The following is a 27,032-nucleotide window of genomic DNA, read 5'->3' as shown; positions in this document are numbered from 1 at the left end:
CATGGGTGTTTACATTAAATAACAGCAGAAACTCATCTAGCGAGTACTTCTTACAAGCCAAACAGTGTACATATGCTTACATTTAATTAATACAAAATCTTCTAATGTATCTATTAATTGAATTGGTAGAGAAAATTGGTGTAAAGCAATACATTTCAACAAAAAAATAGGAGAGTTATATTTAAAATTCAAACTTATGTCTGCCAAATTATTTTTAATGATTAAGACCTAGTGCTATTTTAAGATTTCCAAAAATAATAAAAAATATCTCTTTTCTTAAAGATATATATTCAGTAAGTATCCAGTTGATGCAATAATTTGCAAAGGTATTTATTACAGGAATTAAAAGGAAAACACAGACTTATAAAATAGAGGAGAAGATGAAATTTGCAGTGTTTTGTTGCCATGTCCCTCTGTTCTGCCCCCAAAGATCTTAGTTCTGCTCAGGCTTCTCAAGAGAGTAAGAAACACCCCTCCTCTTACTTATAAGAGGTCATGTCTGTACACAGAAGCCATGCCTATGACTAATATTGTAAAACTATTGGCAGAAATAAATTCTCACAGCATTTCCCCATTTTGTCTAAATAAGAAGGTTCTGAACCTGATACAAAATTGTAACTATTAAGAACAAATATCAAGTATTGTCCAGGAGAAAGGAAGTGTATTAACATACACCAAAATAGGATTATAACTAGCAAGAAAAAGATTAAGCAAGAAACAAAACTCATAGTAAATGTCCAGGCTATCAGTAACAGGCAACTAACAGAGATTATTCTAATAGCTTTCCTATCCTAAGGATTCTCAGTCTTTTCCCTAAAATGTATCTAAGATGTGAGAGGATAGTAGCTGTGACTATCTAGTCTTTAACCCCCATAACATTCTAGAGAAGGAAAATAATATTACCTGGGTAGTCATTATAATTGTAAGCAAGTAACTTCTAAAATGTGCAAGGAGTTAATGAAACAGGTGGTTACCTGGACAGCGACCGAAAGACTCACTGCAATGTTGGAGCAACTAATTTTGGCTCAGCTCTAGAGCATCTGATAGACCATTTTTAGAATAAGGAAAACGCAAAAGACTGTCCTATCCTGTCTTGGCAAGGTTGAGCAGTCACTTTTGTATCCTGCTTGTCCAGATGAGACAGCATGCATACTGTCAGCAGTAGTGGCAAGGACAGTTCTTTGCCCAAGAGGCCAGTTTTGGAAAGAAAAAAAAAACTTTCCATGTGGAGCATCTTCTGTGTCCAACATTCTCTCTGGAACAGATCAGTGCTGCCTGTAGCAATTATATCACACATTCACAGAATCCTGAGTTATTAATATATTTAAATGCCAATGTTTAAATTTTAGAACACCAAATCTTGAAAAGTTTTTTTATTAATACTTTGTTCAACTTGCAAATGACCAGTGTCTAATAAAACAATATATCATATGTAGATTTCATTATTTTAATATAATTATAGGTATTAATCCTACTTAAAATGAACAGTATGTACAATGACTTCCAATAAATGATCTGATGGATTTGTTTCTGCCCTAATCTTTTGCCTCACTTTGTAAATCACCAATATACAGGAATATATGTGCAGCAATCCCATATCAGACTAGAAATTATTTATTCAGTGATATTTGCTTCTTTAGTATTTCACTTCTTTTAAAAAATATTGATTAATCATGGACAAAGAGACATAATAGATATCCCCAAGCATCATAGGTTACTGTCAATGTTATTGGTTACTCTTCAAATTCTGAGTTAAAGCTCTATTTCTGAAAACTTAAATCTCGTAGAACATGGAGAAGTCAAGCTGGTGACTAAATAGAAGCTTCATTCACACTGACTATTGTTCATGGTACCAAAAGGTAGTTTCTATGCTACCAGAGGAGAAAGGTCATCATCAATATCACCCAGATATAAATTATATAACCTAAAACAGCCACCTGCCTTCAAGATATACTGATGCAATAGAGGTACCAATGCGATGGGAGGAATAACCCTCTTTTGGATTTAAAGACCACTCCATGATATGGAACATGTACCTAACACTGCTAAATTGACCAAAAGACTAAAAAGAAACAGACTTAAGAGAAAACCAAATAGAATTACTTTGTTGAAAGCATTTAACAATAAAATGATCCTTAATGTCATTCTGCTATACCCATAGATCAGAACTTTGATCATCTTTCATCAGAAAAGTTTCTTCTTGCCATGTTTGGGATATAACAAAGAGATATAACAAAAAGATCTAACAAAGATATCATGAATGAGATGTCTTTATCAAAACCATCTCATAAAGAGGAGGAATCTATGCAGAAGGGGTGCTTGAAAGGTTTTTAAATGCAAGAAGAGATGTATTGCTCCAAGGAAACACTGTCTTCTGGACACTCTAGGACAGATTCCCATATGAACTCACAGAAACTTTGGCTGTGTTCATAGGGCTTGCACAGGTTTAAGCCAGGGAGGATAACATCACTGCGAATGGAAAGTGGATATGAGCTCCTACTCCCAACCAGGAAATTATCTAAAGTTAATACTCTTTGCAAAGGAAATAATATTATACACTTATAGAGTGTAGTAGCCACACCTTGTGGTAAGTGTGATATTCAGGCGAAGTTGGGAAAAATAAAATGAATCAATTGTATTTTAGTAGGTTTTTCATTTTGGTCTCGTTTTCCTTTGTGCAGACATTTTGTTTGTTGTTTTATGAGTCTTCACTTTTATGTTTTAGTTTCTATTTTGGTGGTTTTTTGTGATTTTTGTGTGCATGTGTTTCTTTCTTTTCTTCTTTTATTTGTTTTGGTGTTGGTTTTTAATTTTAAAGAGGGGGAGAAGAGAAGAGCACAAAGTTGGGTATGTTGGGAGGTGGAGAGAATTGTGAGAAATTTGGTAAAAAAAATGCAATTAAAATATATTGAATTAAAATAAATACAAAAAAATTGACTTGTGTGTGTGTGTGTTATATGTATCAAGTTTGAGGAAAATTGGTGGGATTCAGCTCTCTATTAATGTGTGAGATCAGTAAAACAAATTAAATTATGCATAAAAGCAGACATGTTTGCCAGTGAGTCAACTAGTTTGATAATCTTCTAGCCTAAAAATATTCTTTTGATCTCCATAGACATTTTAAATTTTGCATTCAAAACTCATGAGAAATATTCCTTCATTTTGATTTATTTTTCTGATTTTTAAAAGGCTCAAATTTTTTGTTCTTTGTTAATGTACTCATCACTATTCAAAACATTTTAAAAGAAAGCCAGTCTTATTGTTTACATGTTTTGCTGTTCCTCTGTGATTAAAGACATGAAAAGTTATCTCATACTGGTTGGTATAATCACATCAGTTAGCTATGCACATATTATACACAGTTCTATTCATATTAAGCCTCTAAAGTATAAATGATTCATTTCCAAGAGTTTGAATATCACATAGTTAAAGTCTTGTACTGTGCTTGCCCATAAATTAAGGAGCAAGGCACACTAATAATTTCTTATAATATTGATATTCTTGTGGAAATAAAAAAGATTTTTCAGTTGTAAATTTTAAATATTTATGTTTTATGATTTCTAAAATAAAATTTTGGTTTATTGAAATTATAAATTGGCTTACTAAAATTTATTATTCGAACTTGCTCATGGATGTATCAAACAGTGAAAATACTTTAAAATGTCCCATAATGATTATAAAAATAAATGCCTGATTTTGAACTGTTTTGTAATCAGTGATTTTTTTTTCTGCAACTTATTTTCTGCCTGGAAGTCCAAAGTTAACTGTTTCATTATTGTTGTATAAACTGTTTCATCAGTGAAGTCTTTACAATTGAAATGCAGAATTGATAAATGACACAAGAACTGTATTTGTAGATAATAAATGCTAAAACACAATGCTTACGAAAGAATTTTGTAGGAAAATTGAGTTCATATTCCATTTTCCCCAAAGTTATACTTAGCAAGACTTTATTTTATTACTATGCATTCAGCAAGCATGAGTAATTCCTCCATTAATTCTTTTATCCATTGGCAACATAAACACTCACACTTTCTAAAATAAAGGAGTTGGAGTATGCGACTTGCTCCATTCAAGCAGCTATTTTTAAGGTTGTGTCAGCATTTCCATTATATACCCAGTTTCTCAAAGTTTATAACTTGCAGTAAAAACTAACCCTTGGGTTGAATCTTTACTTACAGAGGTATTTTTTACAGCAACTTATGGAGACATAGCTGCAAGACACCCCATTTCTGCTAATAGAAGCCAGGTCATGAATCCCTTTTTGGCACATTGAACAGATTTATCCTGTAAGTTCTCTACCTGTAGAAAATGATTTTTTATCTGAATGGGAGAAGTATTTTGGGTTGAGTTCTGTAGAGCTATAAAATGTAATGCCTGTCTGATGCAGGTATGAATTTTCAAGAACTTAGCTGTGCCTGCAGCAAACGTTTGGTTATTTTTTTCCTCTACAAATATGCCCTTGGCAAAGGATAAGGTAGTTATTTTTTAAGTGTAATTAAAATTAGCTTACTGTTTTCCTTCAGATAAATTCGAATATTTCTTTATTATTAATCTGACATTAACTTAAAAAAACAATTTAAATAATAACAAATTAGAATGAAACCATCATAAATCCTACCTTTAATGTGTGTGTGCGTGTGTGTGTGTGTGTGTGTGTATGTGTGTGTGTATTACATCTACTGGCATACCACAGTTAGTGAAGAATTTCATTATATTTCATAAACATTAAAAATAGCTAATCTTTAATAGTTATTAAAATTTTAAAAGGCACATCACAAAAGGATTTAATGAAGAAGTTAAAAATATGTGTTCTTGTTTAAATAAGAAATTATGTCCCCGCTTATTTATAGGTATAAATTGCCTCCTCTTTTTCATTTTTAATTCACAAGTACTGATATAATTACTCAGTTAAAAAATGTACTCAAATTTAACAACAGATAGTACATGTTTTGAAAAACTAAATGCTAAAATCAATCAAATCAATTATATTTGAGCCAATGATAGATATAACATTAAATTGCAGTTTTGTAAATTTTAATATAAATATTCATAAAATGTAGTATAGTTTACAGAGTATTTATAAAAGATATTATGATAAATGAAGGAAAACATATATTGTATTTTAGTGAAACATTTATTGCTCAGATAATGTCACATACATATTAGTATTAGTTTCTGTATTATATATAAAATGTATTTTGATTAATGTTTAATATCGGATAATTTTATCTAATTGTACTTTATGTTGTCTCTATCAAAATATTATTATCTATTTATAATGTAACCAATTCAAGTGCAATTTATATTTGGTGGATTATTATTTTAATGATTTAAATATCTTCATAGCTTCATAAATGTATACGTTTTCAGTGTTGTTAATTACTCTCATACAATATACTTTGATCATTTTTTTCATTTCTGCCAACTCCTCCCCAACACTTCCCATATTCCAAGTAAACAATTAGCAATAAAAACAAAACACGAAACAGATAAAATAAAAAGAAGAAAATTAATACAATAAAAAATAACAAAACAAAACAAAAAGTACATAAAAAATGCACATTTTATATACTTTTGTATAGTTTTATATAGTTCTGTTTGTGTTGGGCAAATAATCCTGGTCTTCGGACGTACACTATATTGTTACTCACCACTGAATAGAACTGATTTTCACTCTCTCTGCCCTCTTCAGACAAGTTTCTACTTGCTATACACAGTAATTAACAGAAATGCATAACTGGACATTGTACAGAGAGTGGAAGACTTTGGAGCAATCATCCCTGAAAGGACTGTTTTTAACAAAGTTGTCCCCTCAAGATTCAGGAATTTATATAGACGAGTGTTGAAATGATTGTAAGAGCTACAGGTGGTAGATGACTCCAGGAACACAGCACCTTCCAGACATGAGAGGACTCATGCACATGTGAATCTCCAGAGACTGAGACATCGTGCACAAGAGACTCGCACAGTTTCAAACCAGAGAAAAATTTCAGCACTTAGAAGACATGAACACAGAACACAACCAGCCAGGAAGCTATTTGCAATAGGTACATGAAATTATACTTATATAATTTAAATAAATTCAAAGCTTAATGAAAATTATTTAACTTGTTCTGACTCATCCATTTACCAATATGTACGAGAATCTAGTAAAGACAATTTACTATGATTAAGAAAGTTAGGCCAGGTGGTGGTGGTACATGGCTTTAATTCCAGCACTTGGGAGGCAGACAGATGGATCTCTATCAGTTTGAGAACAGTATTGTTTACAGAGTGAGAGAGTGAGGTCCATGACAGACTTTAAATCTACAGAGAAACCCTGTCTCTAAATAAATAAATAAATAAATAAATAAATAAATACATATCCCAGTATTGTTGAAAGGAAGGTTGCTTTTTTCTTTCCTGGTCGCCTGGCAGCTCTGAAAGAATCACACAGAAACTATATTATTTAAAACACTGCTTGGCCTATTAGCTCTAGCTTCTTATTGGCTAACACTTATATCTTAATGTAACCTATTTCTAGTAATCTGTGTATTGCCACGTGGCTGTGGTTTGCCAGGAAAAGTTCTCAGCCTCTGTCTCTGGTGGGGCTACATGGCTTCTCCCTAACTCCTCCCATCTTTCTCCCAGCATTCAGCTTAGATTTCCCCACCTACCTCTATTCCCTGTGCAGGCCCAAGACAGTTTCTTTATTAACCAATGGTATTCACAGCATTCAGTGAGGAATCCCACATCACAGAATTCTGGAAGCAGAGTCAGAAGGATCTCTGTGAGACCAAGGCCAGTCTTTCATATAGAGCAAGTTCCAGGCCAGCCAGAAAGTTTGAAATAAATAAATTTAAATAAATAAATAAATAAATAAATAAATAAATAAATAAATAAATAAAGTTTGAAATAAATAAAGAAGCAACAATTCCTTAATAGAGGCTTTAAATAAAAATTCAAGTTTCCAAAATCTTGTGGAAAAGTGGTTAAACACTTGTGTGCCCCTGCAAGCTTGAAGTTACAAATGATTTGTAACACATTAATAATAAAAACAAAAAGGAAGACTACACTTTTTCTTTACTACTTTCATATACTTAGTTTAATATTTGTGACAACTATAACCAGTTGTTTTGCTCACCTCGTTTGAGTAACACTCTTATTGTTAATACTAGGCTCTAAATCAAGCAGAGACAAAGAAGGCAAACATAATGTGCAAGTCGTTTAGACACCAGAGAGGTACAGCACAATGTGTATTTGAGCCTCTAAACTGAAATTATTGAAACAAATGAGATAGATATTTACGAAATATTTACATAAACTAGGTAAATTACACTCAAAGAGAGGAACTGCAGTGGCTAGCCACTTTTGTTCCATGTTAATTGACATATACAAACACTTCCTAACTACTTACATAGCAGAGGAATCAACTCGCACTGTTTAACTTTTCTGTGGAGTTTTTGCTTCATTCGGGAGCGGTGAGGGAGACAGAGTTACAATCATGTGTCCTGGGAAGAGGGAAGCAGACCCCGGAGCCCAGCAGCAAGGTGCAGATCTGGTTTAATGTGTCTGTTCATGGGCACATTTTCATGCATCATTCCATCCTTTCAGGTCATATCAAGTTACTGTCCAATGAATCCAACTGACACACAACCCACATTACGTCATGGTTTGTGTGTCGGGGAGTGGGGCAGTATGTCCAGGTAATTTGTCTGCAGACAAAGGACAGGAAACAGGCAATGCCGTGTGCTTTGGCGCCAGATTAGAAGGTCTCCAGCTATCTGGGACTCCATTAGGAGACATCTAGAGTTCCAGAGACTATGTTCTGCTCAAACAGCAGCAGGAGGTGTTGGCACTTCTCATGTACGCTCTCATTTAGTGATATCATCTGAACAGAGACTGACCCCTCTCTTTTCTTTTTGCAGAGTATTAACATTTGTGAAAATGTGTTGACACATAACTGTAAATTATAATATCATTATGTGACTGCTTGTCCAATTGAAAAGTGTAACTGTTGGCAATAGCTTTTTCTCTGGTTTTAATAAAGATGTGACACAAAAATTAAATGATATTTTATATAGGGAAGTAAACAAGTGGGTCACATTAGTAATGGTATTTATGCTTTGATGGCAAGTGACTGACTGCCAACCACATGCTGAAATTCCCCTCCACACACATCTGTGTTTAAACTGGCATGACAGTAGTGGTTGCCATATTATCTTTACCCATTTACATCCTAGCCACTGCACAAGCGTCTCCTGTCCATCCCATCAAGGATGCAAATACAACAATTCCACTTAAAATTCAATCTCATTACTGTGTCAATATTAGTCTACGATCTGAAAATAGAAGTTATGAAAGTTCATAGTAAGAGCAACAGCAGTAAAACAAATGATATATTTAACAAAAGGGCACATTCTGTGCTCAGATATGTATTAAAATTTGTAGAAATAACATTTAAGTAATAAGAGCACATTTCTATAACTGACTGTTTTTAGAGGATTTTTTGAGTAATAATGAAGGAAATTCATAACTTCTGGTAAAATGGATCAAACCAGAAAATATCAGGTTAAATAAATCTTACACAGAGAGACAATTGTCAGTTTTACTCTAATTATTCATCCAAAATAATGTAAAAGGAAGTAAAAGGGAGGCAATCATAAACTAGAGAGAGGCTCATAAAGAAAAGTGGAAGAGGAGAGAGGATAAAGAGGACTAAATAAAAGTATATGCATGGAAAAGTTGCATTACAAATGTATGTATTAAAATATTCTAGTGGGACACCCTAATAATTAACAACAAATTATATATATATATATATATATATATATATATATATATATATATATAGTTAAATTCCTATATTTCTACTCTGATATTCTTATAAAATTAAATAATCTGTAGTCGTGGATCTGCATTATACTTAAAATGTAAATTTGTTTTTAAATTGTGTGTTAAGCATAGTCAAAATTGTTAATCAAACTTTATGATATTAGCATCTTTACCTCCTTTCCCGTCTAGTGGATATCTTATAAGAATTTTCTGTATGTGCCTAATCTTCCTCTTTCTGCTTGTTTTCTTTTTCAATTTTGCATGCTGCAGTCTAAAAGAATGTTATAAATTAGTGCATCTTCTAAAACAAAGTTCTGAATCAATTACCAGTAATAAGAGGAAAAACAAATGCAGTTACATGTGTTGTTAGATAAGTATTCGTAATTACATCATGTCTGGAGGTCCAATTTCAAGGGAGTAGATCATGGAATTAGGCTGAAAGGCGAGTTATGCAATTAGTCATAGAAAACTGTCCCTATAAGCTAACGACACAGCCCAAAGCAGTCAGAATACAGGACCATAAACACAAAACAGCAGGATCACAGGACTGTAGAGAGTTCCTTATTAGAAAAAGTAATCATGAATAAAGGGGATAGCAAGAACTTTCTCATTCTTCATCTAACTGATTCCATGAATTTATAGTTTCTTCCAATTGAAAATCAAAGGGGTAAGTTATTTCTGAGATTTTCATCTACAAAATCAAATAATGATGCAAAACATAAAATGAAAATGCACCATAGTTTGTGAATTTTTTTTTCTTTATATTTATTTATTTTTAATTGAGCTATATTTTTTGTTCATTCCCATTTCTTTTTTTTTCATTTTATATATTTTATTCATAGTAATGTTACTTAGAAGTCAGAAGTTCAACATGGAACCTTCTATTTCTTTGTGTCCTTTCTGCATCAGTGAGCACATCAACATTTCGTGCTGCTGCTATCCCCAAAACACAGTGGGCATCCTCCCAATGATCTTTTTTTTTTTATTTCATTTTCGAGACAGGGTTTCTCTGTAGCTTTGGAGCCTGTCCTGGAACTAGCTCTTCTAGACCAGGCTGGCCTCGAACTCACAGAGATCCACCTGCCTCTGCCTCCCAAGTGCTGGGATTAAAGGCGTACGCCACCACCGCCCGGCTTAGTTTGTGAATTTTTGAATTTATTTTTGGCACAACAATTTTTCCTCCAGGTTCACAGTAATATACTCACTGGTAATTCAGCACTTCTTGGATTTGTCTAATATTTCCCTAACATGCTGAACTTGAAAGGTGAAACTGCAGTTTGTGCGCCCAAATATGTTCCGGTAGCCCTCATCTTTTATTGCGGTAACATTTTGCCTTCATACTTATTTTAATAGGATCCCTTTATTTTTCAAAAACTTTATTGTTTGTAATTGATATGCTTATGCATTCTTAACCTATTCTTTCAAGTACATGGACCAAAGATAAAGCAATCATTCTTTATGGTTTTTTAAATTGAATACATATTTAAGGGATTTATATAACTAATAAAAATATTTCTTTATGTGTTAGAAAATTAATTTAGTTGATATAGCTTTATTTTTGATAAGCCAGTGAATTTTTTATTGACTATCTCCTATGCTTTTTCACTTTTTTTAGTGAAGGAAAAATAGTGTTTAGAATTGTCTTCTCTAACAAAATTATATTCATGTAAATAAATGTTATGTGTGTGTACTATGTGTATGTGCATATAAATATGAATATATACATATATATGCCCACATGTTTATGTTACATATAAGATGTAACTTTAAAAAATTACTTCTTTTACTTTTATTACATTGTAATTATATCATTTCACTTTTCCTTTTCCTCCCTCCAAATCTTCCAAGTGAAGCCTCCTTGCTATTTCTGGGGATTTCTCCCCCCAGGGAAACCCTAGCACAGCTCAACCCTACACAAAAAACTGCAGCAGCTAAAGAATGCTAAGAACTGGAGAAATAGTCTTCCCTAGTAAAGAGCACACCAATTGTTTACATACAAATGATCAACAATTCTGAACACTTTCAAACAAGTAACGTTATATGCAGCTTTTACAAGTTGCATGAAATGACTGAGAATAATTATCTTCCAGATATTTCCAAATTTTATAAAAGTTTATTAGGCTTAAAATATGTTTTATGAACATTGTATACTATTGCATGTGGTCATTACACAAAATAAGCTTTACAAACGAAAATACTTCTTTAAAAATAATGTCACAAGACAAAGTTCTATCAGAATGTAAACTAGTATAATCATTTGGGACACACTTTATTAAGATGGAGATTCAATGCAAATACTTACAAGAATAGACTCTGTTTGCAGTGGTAATAATGAATACTTGAAGGAATGACAAGATAGACAGCCTGTCATGGCAGTAGCTACTCCAAACTGTACAAGAGACATGGAAAAGAATGAGCAGTCTGTCTGTTTCCTACCTACTCTGAGACATATGACTGCTGCAGAGATCATGGCCTAAGGCACGTTTATACATATGCCAATTAACTGGAAAGTGAATATGTGAATTCTCCTAAGTTAAGAAGGAATTCCAAATGAGAGTATTGTCATTGAGCCTGCACATTTGTTCTATAAACTATATTTATTGATCATTTGATTTCATTGATTTTATCCATAAAAATAATCCTCACAGAGAATCTGAATATTAATATGAATACTAATTTAATTATGTTAATTTATAACTAAATCCTTGCCTTTGTCCACTTCTTTCATTAAACCAAGTTTATTGTAAGGGGAGAAAAAGTTATTAAGCCAGGTGCTATTTCCTTAGTGTTTTATTCTAAAACACTCAAGAGTTCAAAGGAAAATGAGCAGCTATTCAGTAAATCGGAACTATTCTTTGTGAATTTTCAGTTCCTCTTATGGTTTTCCGTTTGCTTGTTGATGTTCGCTGTGTATTCGATATTTATGAGTTCTTCATCATTCATATTGGCAAAAGTTAGGTTAAATATGAGTTTTGCCTATGTGACCTCATGTTTAAAATAAACATTAAAAACAGGCTCTTAAGAAGATAAATAAATGAAAATTTGAGTAAAGGGCAAGAGTAGCAAACAGAGAACATGCAATCTGAAATAAAGCTCATAATATTTCTTATAGTAATATTTTGTTTGTATTTAGTAAATAAAACTTGCCTGACGATCAGAGTGCTAAGCTAACCCACTATAGGTCAGAGAGTGGTGGCACACACCTTTAATAAAAGGACTCAGGAGACAGAGGCAAATGGATCTCCGTGAGTTCAAGGCTACCCTTGGCTACACAAACTCAGTCCAGAAACAGATCCAAGAAATGATGGCTCACACCTTTAATCCCGGTGTTTGGGAGTCACACACCATTAATCCCAGAACTAGAGAGATGGAGACAGGGTGATATTACTGGGGAGAGAGAGAATATACAAATAAGAGACAGGAATTCACTGGAATGTGGGGTCTGAGGATTCGATTTGAGGAGACAGGATCTTGCCCTTTTGGTCTGAAATTATGGTAGAGGTAAAAGGTCTCTCTAGTGGTTGACTGCTTTGTTTTTCTCATCTTCAACTTGAATCCCAATATCTGTCTCTGTTTTTTATTATTATTATTTGTGCTACAATTTCTCTTGATAATAATTCTGAAACTTGGAGCGATCATGACAGTCCTTTTATAAAAAGTCCTGGACTTTTATAAACTGCCCTGTTTGTATTGTTGTGTGTGTTTCATGCTGTCTTCAATGCTGTACGTGTTCGCATTAGTATTCAACTGTATTCAGAAGCTGTTCATTTCAATAAAACTAAAATATAAAATACTACATTATCATAAGATAAAATAAACACACCAGAGTTAGACAAAACAAATAGACAGAAGAAAAAGAGATCCATGGAAGGCACAAGAAACAGGGACCCACTTGCTCACCCACTGAGGATTTCCATAAAAATACTAATCTGAAAGCCGTAATATGTACACAGTGGACCTGGTAGAGATATGTGCAGGCCCCGTTCATGCTGTCTCACTCTCTGTGAGTTCATGTGAGCTCTGATAAGGTTGGTTTAGAAGGTCTTGTTCCCTTGATCTCGATCCCTTCTGATTCTTCTTACATTCATTATGCCTCCTCTTCTGCTGGGTTCGCCGAACTCTGAGGGGAAGAGTTGGAAAGAGACATCCAACTCTTAGGACTGAGTGCACAAGAACCCTCGCCTTCTACATGTTGTCTGACTGTGTGTATCTGAGTTTGCTCCAGTCTACTACAGGAGGAAGCTTCTGTGATGAGAGCTTGAGAAAAGCACTAATCTATGAGTAGAGCGGAATGACATTTCATTGTTAATACATTCGTACTGGGTACATTGAGCCCCATCTGAAACTCTCTCGATTAGTATAGAAACTATGCAGTCCTAGAATAAGTTTGTCCTTTATTAAGCAGGTGATATCCCCACTAATGCCCAAACAACATGTTTTTATAGTAACTACAGGTTACATAATTACAATACCCAGATCAACAGGAAAATAAAGAAATCATTTATGAGACATACAGAGAAACACTACAAGGAAAAGTATTACAGGTAAGGTATGTATTTTTTTTTCTTTTTTCCATGTTTCTTTTTCAAAAGTAGATTATAACATTCAACTTTGTATTAGATTTTCCAATTTAAAATGACAAGAAATATTTCACGTATCTTTTAATATCATCCTTTATGATGCTAACTTAAGTGCCAATTTAAAATATAAATATGATACACCTAAATCCTACATAAAATAATTAAAATTTCAAATTTTTGAATGATTTTTTTGCACATATTTTCTGTTTGTTCTTTAAAAAATGGTTTAAATTGTTACAAAACTCAAATTTTTCTTCTTATATTTTATGGCTTGGGTGGTGCTTATATAACATATTTGGTTTCAGGCTGCTGCGGATTTCACACGTTTTGATTTCAAATAAATAGAATAACTAATTGTATTGAGTTGGTGATGAGGATAGAGGCAAAGTGAAAAATTTCACTTATGTTTGATACACAGTAGACAGGAGCATCCCATGGGAAATTGTGAGTGATATGATTAAAAATGGGCTAAAAAAATTAGATAATGTCAAGCATGGGTTTTCCAAATCTATAATTTTTATCTTCAAGTGGCTGTAGATTTTGATCATGAAATTTGAATTTTCAAATCAGTGCTGCCCATTATGTTTTAATAACCTATTTGGATTATTCATCAATACTAAAGTGTAGCCGAATATTTTGGGGGGAGGGGCTACCAACCAACTCCTAAATCATGACTAATTAGACATATGCTCAGACTGATTTCTTGCCAGCTCTTATAATTTAACCCTTTTCTTCATCTACCTTTTGTCTCAGGGCTTTTACCTTTCTCTCTTTCTATATGTCTTACTTTCCTGCTTGTCTGGCAGACTGGCAGCTGCCTGACTTCTGGTCCTAGACATGTCTGTCTCTTTCTCCCTCATTCTCTTCTTCTTTTCTTGCTTGAGCCTAGATTTCTCCTCCTACTTATTCTCTTTGACTAACAGCCCTATCTCTTCCTTTCTTCCTGACTATTGGCCTTTCAGCTTTTTATTAGTCAAATCAGGTACCTTAGGTAGGCAAGGTACAATAAAATCAACATATCTTTATGTAATTAAACAAATGCAGCATAACCAAATGTAACACATCTTTGTGTCATTAATAACATCAGCAGAAACAAATAAAACACACCTTTACAAAGTTAAAGTAGTATTCCTCAGCATAAACAAATGTAACACATCTTTACATAGTTAAGTATTCCACAACACTGAAGGATTAAAGAGAAAAAAAATTGTGTGTCACATTAATATACCCATGCCTCTTGTAAACTTGTTTATACCTAATTTTCTACAGCAAATTCATATAACAAATGGATGGTTTTCTGAAGTGCTAGGCCTTATACCAACAGTGGATATTTTTTCATGTGGAACAAGTTGCTACTTTAATGACCTTAGCTAACAAAAAAGAAATTGTGCTCCCAGTGCTTCCTTGCTACTTTACTGACATTTCATTGAAAGCACTACATTTCATTGTAGATGAACTACTTCAGTAGATCCGGGGAAGTTTCTAAATTTTCTACATATTTTGAATATATTTATTCTTGTGAAGTCTTAGCAAAATATGTTAATGCATTGATGAAAATCCTCTTTTATAAATACTATTTGATATATTTAATGAACTATTTATGTGGGATATCATAGAATGTCAGTATAGTCAACCGTTTTACTTACCTAAGTAGCTATTTTTTATGTTTATGTGTATACATAAGCGTATGTGGGTGCAGTTGCCCCCGTGTGCATGTTTATTTTAGATATTTTCTTTATTATCTTCCACCTTATTTTTGAGACAATGTTTCTTAACAAACCTCAAGTTCAACTAGATTGCCTGACCACTGCCACCTCGTTTCTGCCTGTCTACATTCCTGGGATTATGTATGTATGCCATTGTGTTAATTTTTATGTAGATGTTGGGGAAACAAACTCAGGTTATCATGCCTTTGCAAAGAATCATTATACCTATTAAATTATCTCCCAGTCATTCTTGGTTATTTCAGCTATGTTCACTTTAAACAAAATTAATTTACTTTATATATTAAAAAACCATCTTTGATTTGGTAGACAACTCTAGGATTTATATTACTTCACTGCTGTTCTAAACCTAGCTAGATAATAGTATAAGGTAAACATACTTTCAGTTGCATATTAAAGTATAAAGCAGGTAGCAAGAAAAAGTAAAATAAAATGTTGTGACACACTATCATCAATCAGGTACTTAAGTGTATCTAGTAAAGAAAAATTAACCTGTAAGCAGAATTGAAACAGTCAGATTGTGTTTCCCATACTAAGAGCCCAGGACTAGCAGACAGATATTTCAATTAAAGTTTACAGTAAAACAAAACAGACATGCAAACAAAAACAAGAAAACAGTAGTTAGGAAGATAATATCAAAGCAAGACTCAGAGCGTTCCTTAGAAATCCACTAGAGAACTCTGCCTTTGCAGACAGCCATGCTGCATTTTCTCCAGGGATGAACCTCTGGCTTGTCCTTCCTACTCTGGTGCTGAGCAAGAAACTAGTTGATTGGTATTAGCAATAGAGAGTACAAAGGAGCCAGGAATATGGATAGAAAGACACACAGGAAGAAGGAGGGAAGGACTTAGAGTTCCAGGCTTTCTTTTTGATTGGTAACTGTGGAGAATCTCCTATCTTGCTGGGTCTCCAGCCAAAAATGAGGATCAGCTGGTTACTTCTCATCCTCTCTAATATAGGTGAGAGTGGTTTTCACTACCACACCTGACTTCTGAGTCTTTGCTGGTGAACGGAATGATAGAGACTTAGATTAAAGCTTCGTAAAGTGGCAGTGGGCAGAGAGGGGATGGAGGAAACAGATGTCCTTCCATGCTCTGGCTTGAGTTGCTGTCAGGACTATTGGACCACAGACAGTAATTAAATTATTAAAAGATTCAAATGTGACTACTAAGCCGATCAAAAAATATATATTTCCAAATTTCAAGACCGTAAATCAAGTTTGAAACTAAGAGTTTGATGTATTAAAGAAGCTAATTTTCACATACTAGGCTTCTGAAGTTGTTCTCAAAGAATTTTGCTCTTTTTGAAAAAAAAATCCCTATCTACATATTTAATTTTATGGAAAAAATACTTAACCATTATTTTACCAGGACACAAATTTCCTTAATGTCTTTAGTGTGTGTATGTGAAACAGAAGTAGTAATGGAGATTGGACCAAGGCTCCCAGACATGATAGGAAAATTCTCTACCCAACACATAAATAGCCTTAATTTCTAAGTACAATATAGAGTTTATGAAACAATTGAGTAAGACTATTTCAAGAATAAATGACAATGCCTCTTAGATCTCTAATTAGAATCATTGTATCTCCCCACAAACATACTTGGTTATCACATTTGATTGCATTAGCTTTGCATTATTTAATTTTAAAAGCATAGTTTCTTTCTTCTGCTTTGTTTTATGGTTTTAGACCAAAATCCTATTGTTAGAGTCACCTTGAAAGGGGCAGAAAACAAAGAACATCTTTCCTTGGTGTACATACACATTCATCAATTTAGATGGCAATTCTATTGGAAATCAATAAGCAGAGAACACAAAAATTTCAAAGTTGTCAACTAAATGGCTAAGGTACTAGGGAACTTAGAAAAATCACCCAATATGTGATTGCTGGCTTAAGAGAGTCAACCATATTATGATCAATGTCAAATATAGCTTACATATGATATTATCTAACTGTTTTTTTTCTGTTTTCTGGGGCTGTTTTCCTCTGCAACATCTCTAAATTTTTCCATCAAATAATAGGAGGTAAACATCAGCAGCTTTAGAGACAGAAATTGCATTAAAAATATAAGTACCTCTTGTAGAATAACTCTAGGGTAAATTTTAAAAATACTACTAAAATATAAACCATAAAAATTATCTTCTATATTTCAAAAAGTTCATTATTACTTTATCAGAGTAGTGATAATAATAAAACAAATGTCATGAGCTTGCACATTTTATGCAAAAAGTAGTATTAAAATTGCATTAAATATAAATTATAAACAATAGTATGTTTTATTATTTTATATGTTTATAATAAGTGACCATTTTAAATTAATTACTAAGAAGACTAGGCAGATCAGTAGAATTTTTTCATTTAAAGAAACACCAAGAAATATGTCTCACTTTAAGGACATAAGAATAAATGTGTGAACATATTGACCAAATTTGATTTAGACTGATCACAAATATATGTTAATTTTTAATTATTTATTTTATTCTCTTGTGACCATAATATAATATATAATCACATAAACAGGTAATGTAGTTGTAATATTGCATCTTACAATTTTTTCCTTCTTGTTCCTCTTTCCAAATGCTTACATATACCTTGCCTTAAACTCTTTCAAATTTATGGTCTCTTTTGTTTGTGTATTATTTAAATACATGTATATACTTATGTGTTTCAAAATATTACTTGTTCATACTTTTAGTGTTACTTATATATTTATGCTTTGTTATTATATTTAGAATGCTGTTTTCCTTTTATTTTTGAAGAATACTTTAATAGTCTCAATCTTGATGGATTTTATCATGCTTAGTTTAACTTACTACATTCATAAAGACTCCTGCAAAAAGAAAAATGACAATATAGCTCTTATTCAGCACAAAAGTATGAACCTGTGAGATTAATGAATTTTAAAACTTTATCCCAGTGGGAGAGGAAACTATTTTCAAAATTAGTAGGACCTAACAATACAGACATGTGTGATCTTGCACCTTCAGAGCTTCCTTGTGAAAACTTCGTAAGAGTGAAGTGGCAGTGAAATATTTCAATTGTTATGAAAGATACCTGTCAAAAAGGAGAAATTTTTTAGATATTCCATAAGGGTCTGTCCAGACCAACGGATTCACTCTATTCCCCATATTCATGATCATTTTTGAATGTTAAAGAAAGCTGAGGAATATAAATAGAGACATAAGAATAGTATTTAGATTAAATATTTTGTCCACTTCCCATTTGAAATAGTCTTACAAGGAGTGGTGAGGAATTGAGTCTATTTATCTCTAATCACAATAAAACACATGAGATCTGATATTTTAAATGTTTACTTATGTTTACTGGTAGTTTGCCTTCATGAATATCAGCATACCAAGCAACCATCTGATGCTTGTAGAGTCCAGAAGAGAGTTTCTGATCCCTTAAAACTGCAAGGCAGAGAGGAAGGATTGTAAGAACCAGAGAGGTTGAGAACAACTGGAGAATACAGCCCAAAGGAACAACTAAGCAAGACTCACAGGAACACACACAACCTCACAGGGCCTGAATGAGTCTGCATTAGGTACTCTGCATATATTATGTTAGTATTCTGGCATCTAATGGCCTGCTTTTGCGATCCTGACAGCTGCAGCCACTAATAGCACAGCCTGTGCATATCCACTGTAGTCCTTTTAAAAGGTGGGCCTTCAGAAATATCACTCTGTGGCGTAGACCCAAAAGATGCTCAATGATACTACAAGGACATTTGTTCAACTATTTTTATAGCAGCACTATTTGTAATAGCCAAAACCTGGAAACAACCTAGACGTCCCTCAACTGAAGAATAGATAAAGAAAAGGTGGCACATTTACACATTAGAGTACTACCCAGTTGAAAGCACACACACACACACACACACACACACACACACACACACACACACAATGACATCCTAAAATTTGCATGCAAATGGATGGAACTAAAAAAATATCTTGAGTGAGGTAACCCAGACCCAAAAAGATGAACATGATATGTACTAACTCATAAGTGGACATTAGCTAGAAGCAAAGAATATTGAGCCTATAGTTCATGATCCCTAAGAAAATCATACATAGATCTACCTAGAAAGTAATAATATACAAGATTGCCTGACAAAATTTGGAGCATGAGGAATGGGGGGAGTAGGGGTGGCAGAAAAAGAAAACCAGGGGAGAAGAGGAAGGGGGAGGAGAACTTGAGGGAATGGGATAATCAAGGTGGAGTAAGGACAGGGATGAGAGCAAGGAAAGAGATATTTTGATTGAGGCAGTCATTATGGGGCTAGCAAGAAACCTAGCACTAAAGAAATTCCCAGGAATCCACAAGGATGAATCCATCTAAGACCCTAAGCAATAGAGAAGAGGGTGCCTGAACTGGCCTTGCCTTGTAGTGAGATTGATGAATATCTTGAATATCACCAGAAAAACTTCATCTAGCAACTGATGGAAAGAGACCCACAGTGGAACACTGGACTGAACCCCAAAAGTCCAGTTGAAGAAGGGGAGGAGTGAGAATATGAGCAAAGAGGTCAATACCATGATGGGGACACCCACTGAAACAGTATTGGGAGAGTAAAGATGAGGCTTGTTGTTTCATCCACCGTGTTTGAAAGATAAGCACATATCAGATTCAAGGAATTTTCCTACATGATGAGGGTAAGGATGACTGTAAATAATGAGCACGGTTATGTGTGGATTGAATGATTGGCAGCTGGCAATTGGAAAAAAATATTTTGTTATATATATATGTGTGTGTGTGTGCGCATATATATAATTAAATGTAAAATTATTGCAAATATAAATCTATATTTAAATCTAATAACCTTTTCTTAACTTTTGTAATTGTGAGAAATTAGCATATACTACAGCTGAGGAAAGATATTAGTGGGAGTGATGGTCTTCCCCAATGAATAGCACTCCAATTTTTTGATCAGTGCTAAAGTGTCAGCCCTGAAAACATACAAGCAGGTACCATTATATGAACTGTTCAATTATATTTAGAAATATAATTGTATACACATACGTTCATGTAATAATAATTAGTGAAATAAAAAGTTATGGGTTTAAAGAGGAATGAGAAGGGCAATACGGGATTGCTTAGGGAGGAAACAGAAGGAAAAAATGATATAAATAAGCTATAATCTTTTAAACTAAAAGATTATTTAAAAGTAAAAGATGCTATAGTTTTTAATCATTCCTGGACTGTGACTTGTGTCATGAAAATTCAGTTTCTTTTTCTCACCTATTTCCCAGTAGAGCTGAGAATCTCACATCCTTGTTCAAACACACTGACATGATTATGCTACACATCTTAAATATTAATGCAGGGTTTTAGTAACAGAAATATCATTTCATATATTTATGTCAAAATGTATTCATTAAATTTATAAATATCATGAGATATGTATTTTATTTCATATGAACAATCCTATCATAAGTGGTTTAACAATGAGATGTCAATTCTAATTACCTTGGGAGTTATTGGCCTTCCTCAGTAAATATACAAGGATACCTTCTGAGTATTGTTTTTGAAAATTGCTTTCTGTCTTATTGCAAAAGGCAAATATTTACAAAGGAGCTTTATCTGGATATATAAGTAATATATCAAATTTTCATGTTTATCTTATCATTACTCCAGTTTAAGTCTACATTGTGAAAAAAATCATGACTAAGACATTATAGGAAAGAACTTGAGAGCAGTAGTTTACTATTCCAACATCTAGCTTTTTTGTGGATGGCTTTGCATTCAGGTTAGAACATTTTTTTTTCTTTGTGATAAGTTTTAGTTGGAGATCTCATCCCCATTAACACAAAGTATATCATATCATATGAATTATTTTGCTGAAATTTAAAACAAAAATCCTAGGAACTTATTTCTTCCTACTGCTTCTGGATTAAAAAGGACAGAAATGACACTATGCTATGCGCTTGTTTTTACAGTAGATAAGTTAGGTATTTTTAAAGTTAATACCATATAAATCAGAAAAAAATAAAGTAAATATTACAATAAAATAGTCTCCAATGAAGACTCGACAAGCCTCATTACTTAGTAAGAAGAATTGGACATCAGAAATTTTTAGAGATGTACTTAGAAACATAATTCAAAAGTTGTATAAAAATCAGTAGCAAGAAGGAATATTGGAAGAACCAGCAACTGAGTAGGTGAAAAAAATCAGCTGTTACCTTGTTGGATTAATACATGAAAATATGATACCTGTTCTGAAAATGCTGATAAGTATGGCAGAGTTGCATATATGAACTTGGATACACTAATGTAGATATATAAGCAAGATGTTTAATAATATGTAATGAAAATTCATCATAATCTGTTATTTTATATATTCTTGTAGTAATGGTATTTTCAAAAGTTAAAAATCATTCTTATTCTTGTAAAAGTTATATTCTAGGTAGGTAAAATCAATACATGAGAAAATTTTACCTATTAGTTCTATATGTGCATAGTTATAAAATAACATATCTGAAAGAAGATAATTGTATTGGAGCCTGAAATACAAAGAATAACCATGGTAATTTATTGGAAAAGCATGAGCCCAAGTAATTAAAACTTTACATAATTGCAAAAGTTACAACCACTCTCAGAGTTAGTCATGGTACCTTCTCAAAGAAAATAGCCAACTATATACAATTTGTATAGGCTATTAAAGCGTTTTGAGCAGGGAGACAGTGGAATTATGAAGTCAACTAAAGTTGATCACAAAGATCTGAGAAGTCAATTGTGATACTAACTCCATTAAATGTGTTTTTAGTAATGATTAATTAACAGAGATTTATTAAAAGTAGCATAGTAATGCAAAATTTGTAATTTGAGAATCATTAGAAAAGTGAAATAAATAAAGCAGGAATTGAAAGTTGCTTCTTAAAAATATTGCCAATATTAACTAGATTGTAGACGAGATACAGCCAATTTAGGATGATTGCTGGCAATAGATCTCTCAACCTTTTCCAAGAAACCTCATGTAGGAAATGAAAATCAAAGAAACAGTAGCAATTTCTGCTCTAAATGCTTTTTCTTATAGCTGTTTGTTTTTGAACAGCTGGATGGATATACTTGTCATTTAATAAAGGAGAGGGAAAAAACAAGGGAAGAAACATCAAGTTTCTAATAGAAGTTAAAAGACAAAAATAATATAAAATAAAACAACAAAACAAAAACTAACTGTCCTGCCTGATTCACTGATTCACTTTAATCAAATGAACTGTCCTGAAGTCCTGCTTCACTTTCCACTCAACTATTTGTCCATGAAAAGCACTAAACTGTATGTGGGTGAAATAGAAAACATTTACGTCATAATATTCCAAAGGAACAAAACCTTTCACATATCTTTTATTCTTACTAGTTGATAGATATTTCTGAGAAAGCCAGAGATGTTAACGGCATTTTTAAAAATTACTTATAAATATGAAATATGGCAAATAATGGTTATTTTTAGTTGTCAATTTAAGTGTGTCTGGATTAAACTACAATGCAGAAATGGATAGCACACTTGTGATGCGGGAAGACAAATAGTCTTTAATTCAGATCGTGAGGCTGGAAAATACAGACATTAGATAAGGATCATGAGTTTGGATGACACAGACCTTTAAACAAGACCTTGTGGTGAGAAGACACACTTTTTTGGATCACACTTACTACTGAAAAGCCTATTGAAGGACACTGGAAGAAAGAAGGATTATTATTATTATTATTCCGCCACTTGCCCTCACCTTGCCAGCATATTTATTCCTTTACTGATATTAGAGCCTATTCTTCAGAATTCAAGTATATACAGAAGACCATCAGAGACATCTAAAGGCATGAGACTGAACAACTCTAGATACTTGGACTTACAATTCAAAGATAGTTGGAATAGTTGGACTGTAGTCTGTAAATCATTTCAACATATTACACATGCACACAAACACACACACACACAGAAATATATGTAGAAAGAAAGTGAGTTAGGCAGAGCACAGTTCATTCCATAAATTCTGTGACTCTTGATTAATAAAAGACATGCATATACTTTTGTGTCTGTGAAAATGTATATATGTTATGTGTATGTGACAAAATATTATGGAATCAAGTCAATTGAAAATTGGAGCAGAAAATTACTTTCCTGAGATAACTTGGTAGCATTTACATTACTTTTTTTAAAGGAATGTAAAATGAAGTATGTGATCTCTAAGGATAACTTTTATTCTTAACTTTGCTTACAGCAGAATTGAAATACAGAAATGTTATAGTATGTCAAATGTTACTCTAGGGGATGAAATAAATTACATAGAAAACCTATCAATCTATATGCTCCAGCTAGAAATTTTTTTTTAAGAAAAAGGAAAGACTGAAAATTTTCCTTAGGCCTTGTATATTACATTGCTTTCATTCCAGATTTTTATACCTCAACCTACATTAATTAGTTCCAGGGTATACTGGTAATACCAAAATCCATAGATGTTTATGATACCACATTTGCCTGCAAGCTATACATATCCTTCTCCATAATTTCAATCAAATATAGACTTCATAAGACACCAGTGCAGATGCATATTAACATAACAATATTTAGGAAATAAGAAAAAGATAATACATAAGTAATTAGTATAAATAAAATGGTTTTGTTAAAAATATATTTTTGCCCATTGTGTTTGTATATTTGTATGTGTTCTATTCACAGCAAACAGAAAGATTTCAAGTTTGAGGTAAGCACAGTTTACAAAGTGAGTTCTAATCCAACTAGGTTTACTATTGAGATATTATCCCATGGTATAAAAAATAGACACTAGGTTTTGATCCTAATAAATGAACTGGCTTTGTGGGAGCTTAGCCTGTTTGGAAGCTCACCTTCCTGGACCTAGATAGAAGTGGGAGGACCTTGGTCTTCCCGCAGGGCAGGGAATTTGGACTGCTCTTCAGTATCGAGAGGGAGGGGGAATGGAGTGGGGGGAGGAGAAGAGGAGTGGGGATAGGGGGAGGGGAGTGGAGGGAGGGGGTAATATGTGGTAGGAGGGGGAGGTAAATGGGAAACGGGGAGCAGGTGGAAATTTTAATTAAAAAAGAATAAAAATAAAGAAATAATAAAAAAATAGAAATACAATTTTTATCTACAGTTGTAGATTTCAATATTTAATTGATTGACTATAAACGAGGTATGCTTTCTTCTGGTAAAGATTCAGGAAATTCTAGAATAACTTCCTCATACAAATTGGATATCCTGCAAGTATTTTAATCCAATGTATAATGCAGGAAATGGACATTTTTCATGCTTTTGCATAAGAGCCAAAAAGGAAGTAAATTTGAATAAGCAAGTTAAAAATGTATTGAGATTATATTTATTCAAATGAAAATGAATGAAGCAGATGCAAAATATCAAACTTCATGTTCTCCAAAATATGAAGCACAAAACTGACTTAGAAAAAAAAAGTCATCTCATACTTAAAAGTAAGTTTACAAAATCTAGTCTAAATTTATGATGTCTTTTCAAATTTTAACAAAAAGATCGATTTAGTTGAATAGTGAGAAATGCAGTTCAAAAACAGTTGTTAAATTATATTTTACATTTGCTAAGTTTTCATAGTATGAAAGAGCAAGTGAAACCATGTCTTCCTTCCTCAGAGTAAAGTTGTTACTATAAAGAATTTTTCAAGCAACATTGACATTTTTTCTAGTTCTTTGATCATACTCTATCAAAAAAATGAAGATTAAAAGCTGAAGAGAAGGCCGGGAGGTGGTGGCGCCCTCCTTTAATCCCAGCACTCGGGAGGCAGAGGCAGGAGGATCTCTGTGAGCTTGAGACCAGCCTGGTCTACAAAACCTAGTTCCAGGACAGGCTCCAAAACCACAAAGAAACCCTGTCTCGAAAAACCAAAAAAAAAAAAAAAAAAGGTGAAGAGAGAAATTATAAAAAAAAATGAAGAGGAAAAAGAAAAAAATTACATTTAGAAATGCATACAAATGGACAGAAATTGAAAACACTATCCTGAGTGAGGTAAGCCAGACCCAAAAAGAGGAACATGGGATGTACTCACTCATATTTGGTTTCTAGCCATAAATAAAGGACATTGAGACTATAATTCGTGACTCTAGAGAAGCTAAATAAGAAGGTGAACCCAAAGAAAAACATATAAGCATCCCCCTGAATATTAACCTTCATCAGGCGATGAAAGAAGACAGAGACAGAGACCAACATTGGAGCACTGGACTGAAGTCTCACGATCCAACGGAGGAGCAGAAGGAGAGTGAGCACGAGCAAGGAACTCAGGACGGCGAGGGGTGCACCCACACACTGAGGCAATGGGGATGATCTATCGGGAATTCACCAAGGCCAGCTGGCCGGGGACTGAAAAAGCATGGGACAAAACCGGTCTCGCTGAACATAATGGACAATGAGGACTACTGAGAACTGAAGAACAATGGCAATGGGTTCTTGATCCTATTGCACGTAATGGCTTTGTGGGAGCCCAGGTAGTTTGGATGCTCACCTTAATAGACCTGGATGGAGGTGGGTGGTCCTTGGACCTCCCACAGGGCAGAGAAACCTGCTTACTCTTTGGGCTGAGGAGGAAGGAAGACTAGATTGGGGGAGGGGGAGGGAATGGGAGGTGGTGGCGGGGAAGAGGCAGAAATCTTTAATAATTAAATTAATTAATTAATAAAAAAATCAGCAAGAAAAAAAAAAAGAAAGAAATAGAAAAGTAAGAAATACAAGTTTGGATTCTACTAATCTGATCCATCCACTTGTTTAAAGAAACTGGCATGATAAGTGTAAGTAGTTTCAGCTGAAAAACAGTGAGCTTGATACAAGATGTGTTTTGAGTATTAAGTTTAGATACAAATAAAATGTACTTTTGCATCTAACTAAATCCTCAGTAGATGGAAAATTTTCTGTGCTAGTTTCCTGATTTCTAAAATTAGCAATCCACAGAATTTAAGGTTGGAAAAAGAATAAGAAACAGTGCACCTCTAATAACTTTGTTATTATTTAATAAAAAACATGCTACAAGCATTTATATAGGTAATTATGACATCTATAAACTCGTGTGAAATGAAAAAATCATCAAGATCTTGTTCTGTGATAAGGCTTTCTAGGACAACTATAACTTAATCGTAAAAGAATACATACATCTATAGATTGCTGGCAAAGAAGATCTGTAGCTCATCTGAAACGAGAAATCTTTTGGAAAATAGACTGGGCAACAGGATAAAATCAGAATGGCTTGTTAACAGAGATTTCTGTCCTGCCTAATCCCACAGCCTTTCAGTCTCAAGGAAACACACAGAGGCCTACATTAATAATAAACTGGCTGATCTATTAGCTCAGGCTTCTTATTACCTAATTTTTACATTTTACATTTACCCATTATTCTTGTCTGTGTTAGTGGCTTGGTACCTTCCATCATCAGTGAAGTATTTTCTTTCTTTCTTTTTTTTTTTTTTTTTTTTTTGATTTTTTCGAGACAGGGTTTCTCCGTAGCTTTTTTTTTGGTTCCTGCCCTGGAACTAGCTCTTGTAGACCAGGCTGGCCTGGAACTCACAGAGATCCGCCTGCCTCTGCCTCCCGAGTGCTGGGATTAAAGGCGTGCGCCACCATCGCCCGGCTCAGTGAAGTATTTTCATCTTACCCTCTGTATGGGTGACGACCACACACTGAATGTTTCCCTTTCCCAGAATTCTCCAGTTGCCCCACCTATACTTCCTGCCTGGCTGCTGAGCAATCAGTGCTTTATTAAACTAATACAAGTGACAAGTCTTTACATATTAGAAACCCCACAGCAATGGCTGAGTAGGACAACTGTCGCACTGTCTTTCAACCGTCTTTTCCTGAAATGATTTTTGTTATGGTACCTTATATTAAGATTTATTTATTTTTTTCTTGGTTCTGGCTCAATCCCACCTCTGTTTTCTTTTTCCTCT

This window comes from Chionomys nivalis, chromosome 12 (assembly GCF_950005125.1).
Source record: "Chionomys nivalis chromosome 12, mChiNiv1.1, whole genome shotgun sequence".
NCBI lineage: Eukaryota > Metazoa > Chordata > Mammalia > Rodentia > Cricetidae > Chionomys > Chionomys nivalis.
Note: the sequence above shows the minus strand (reverse complement) of the source record.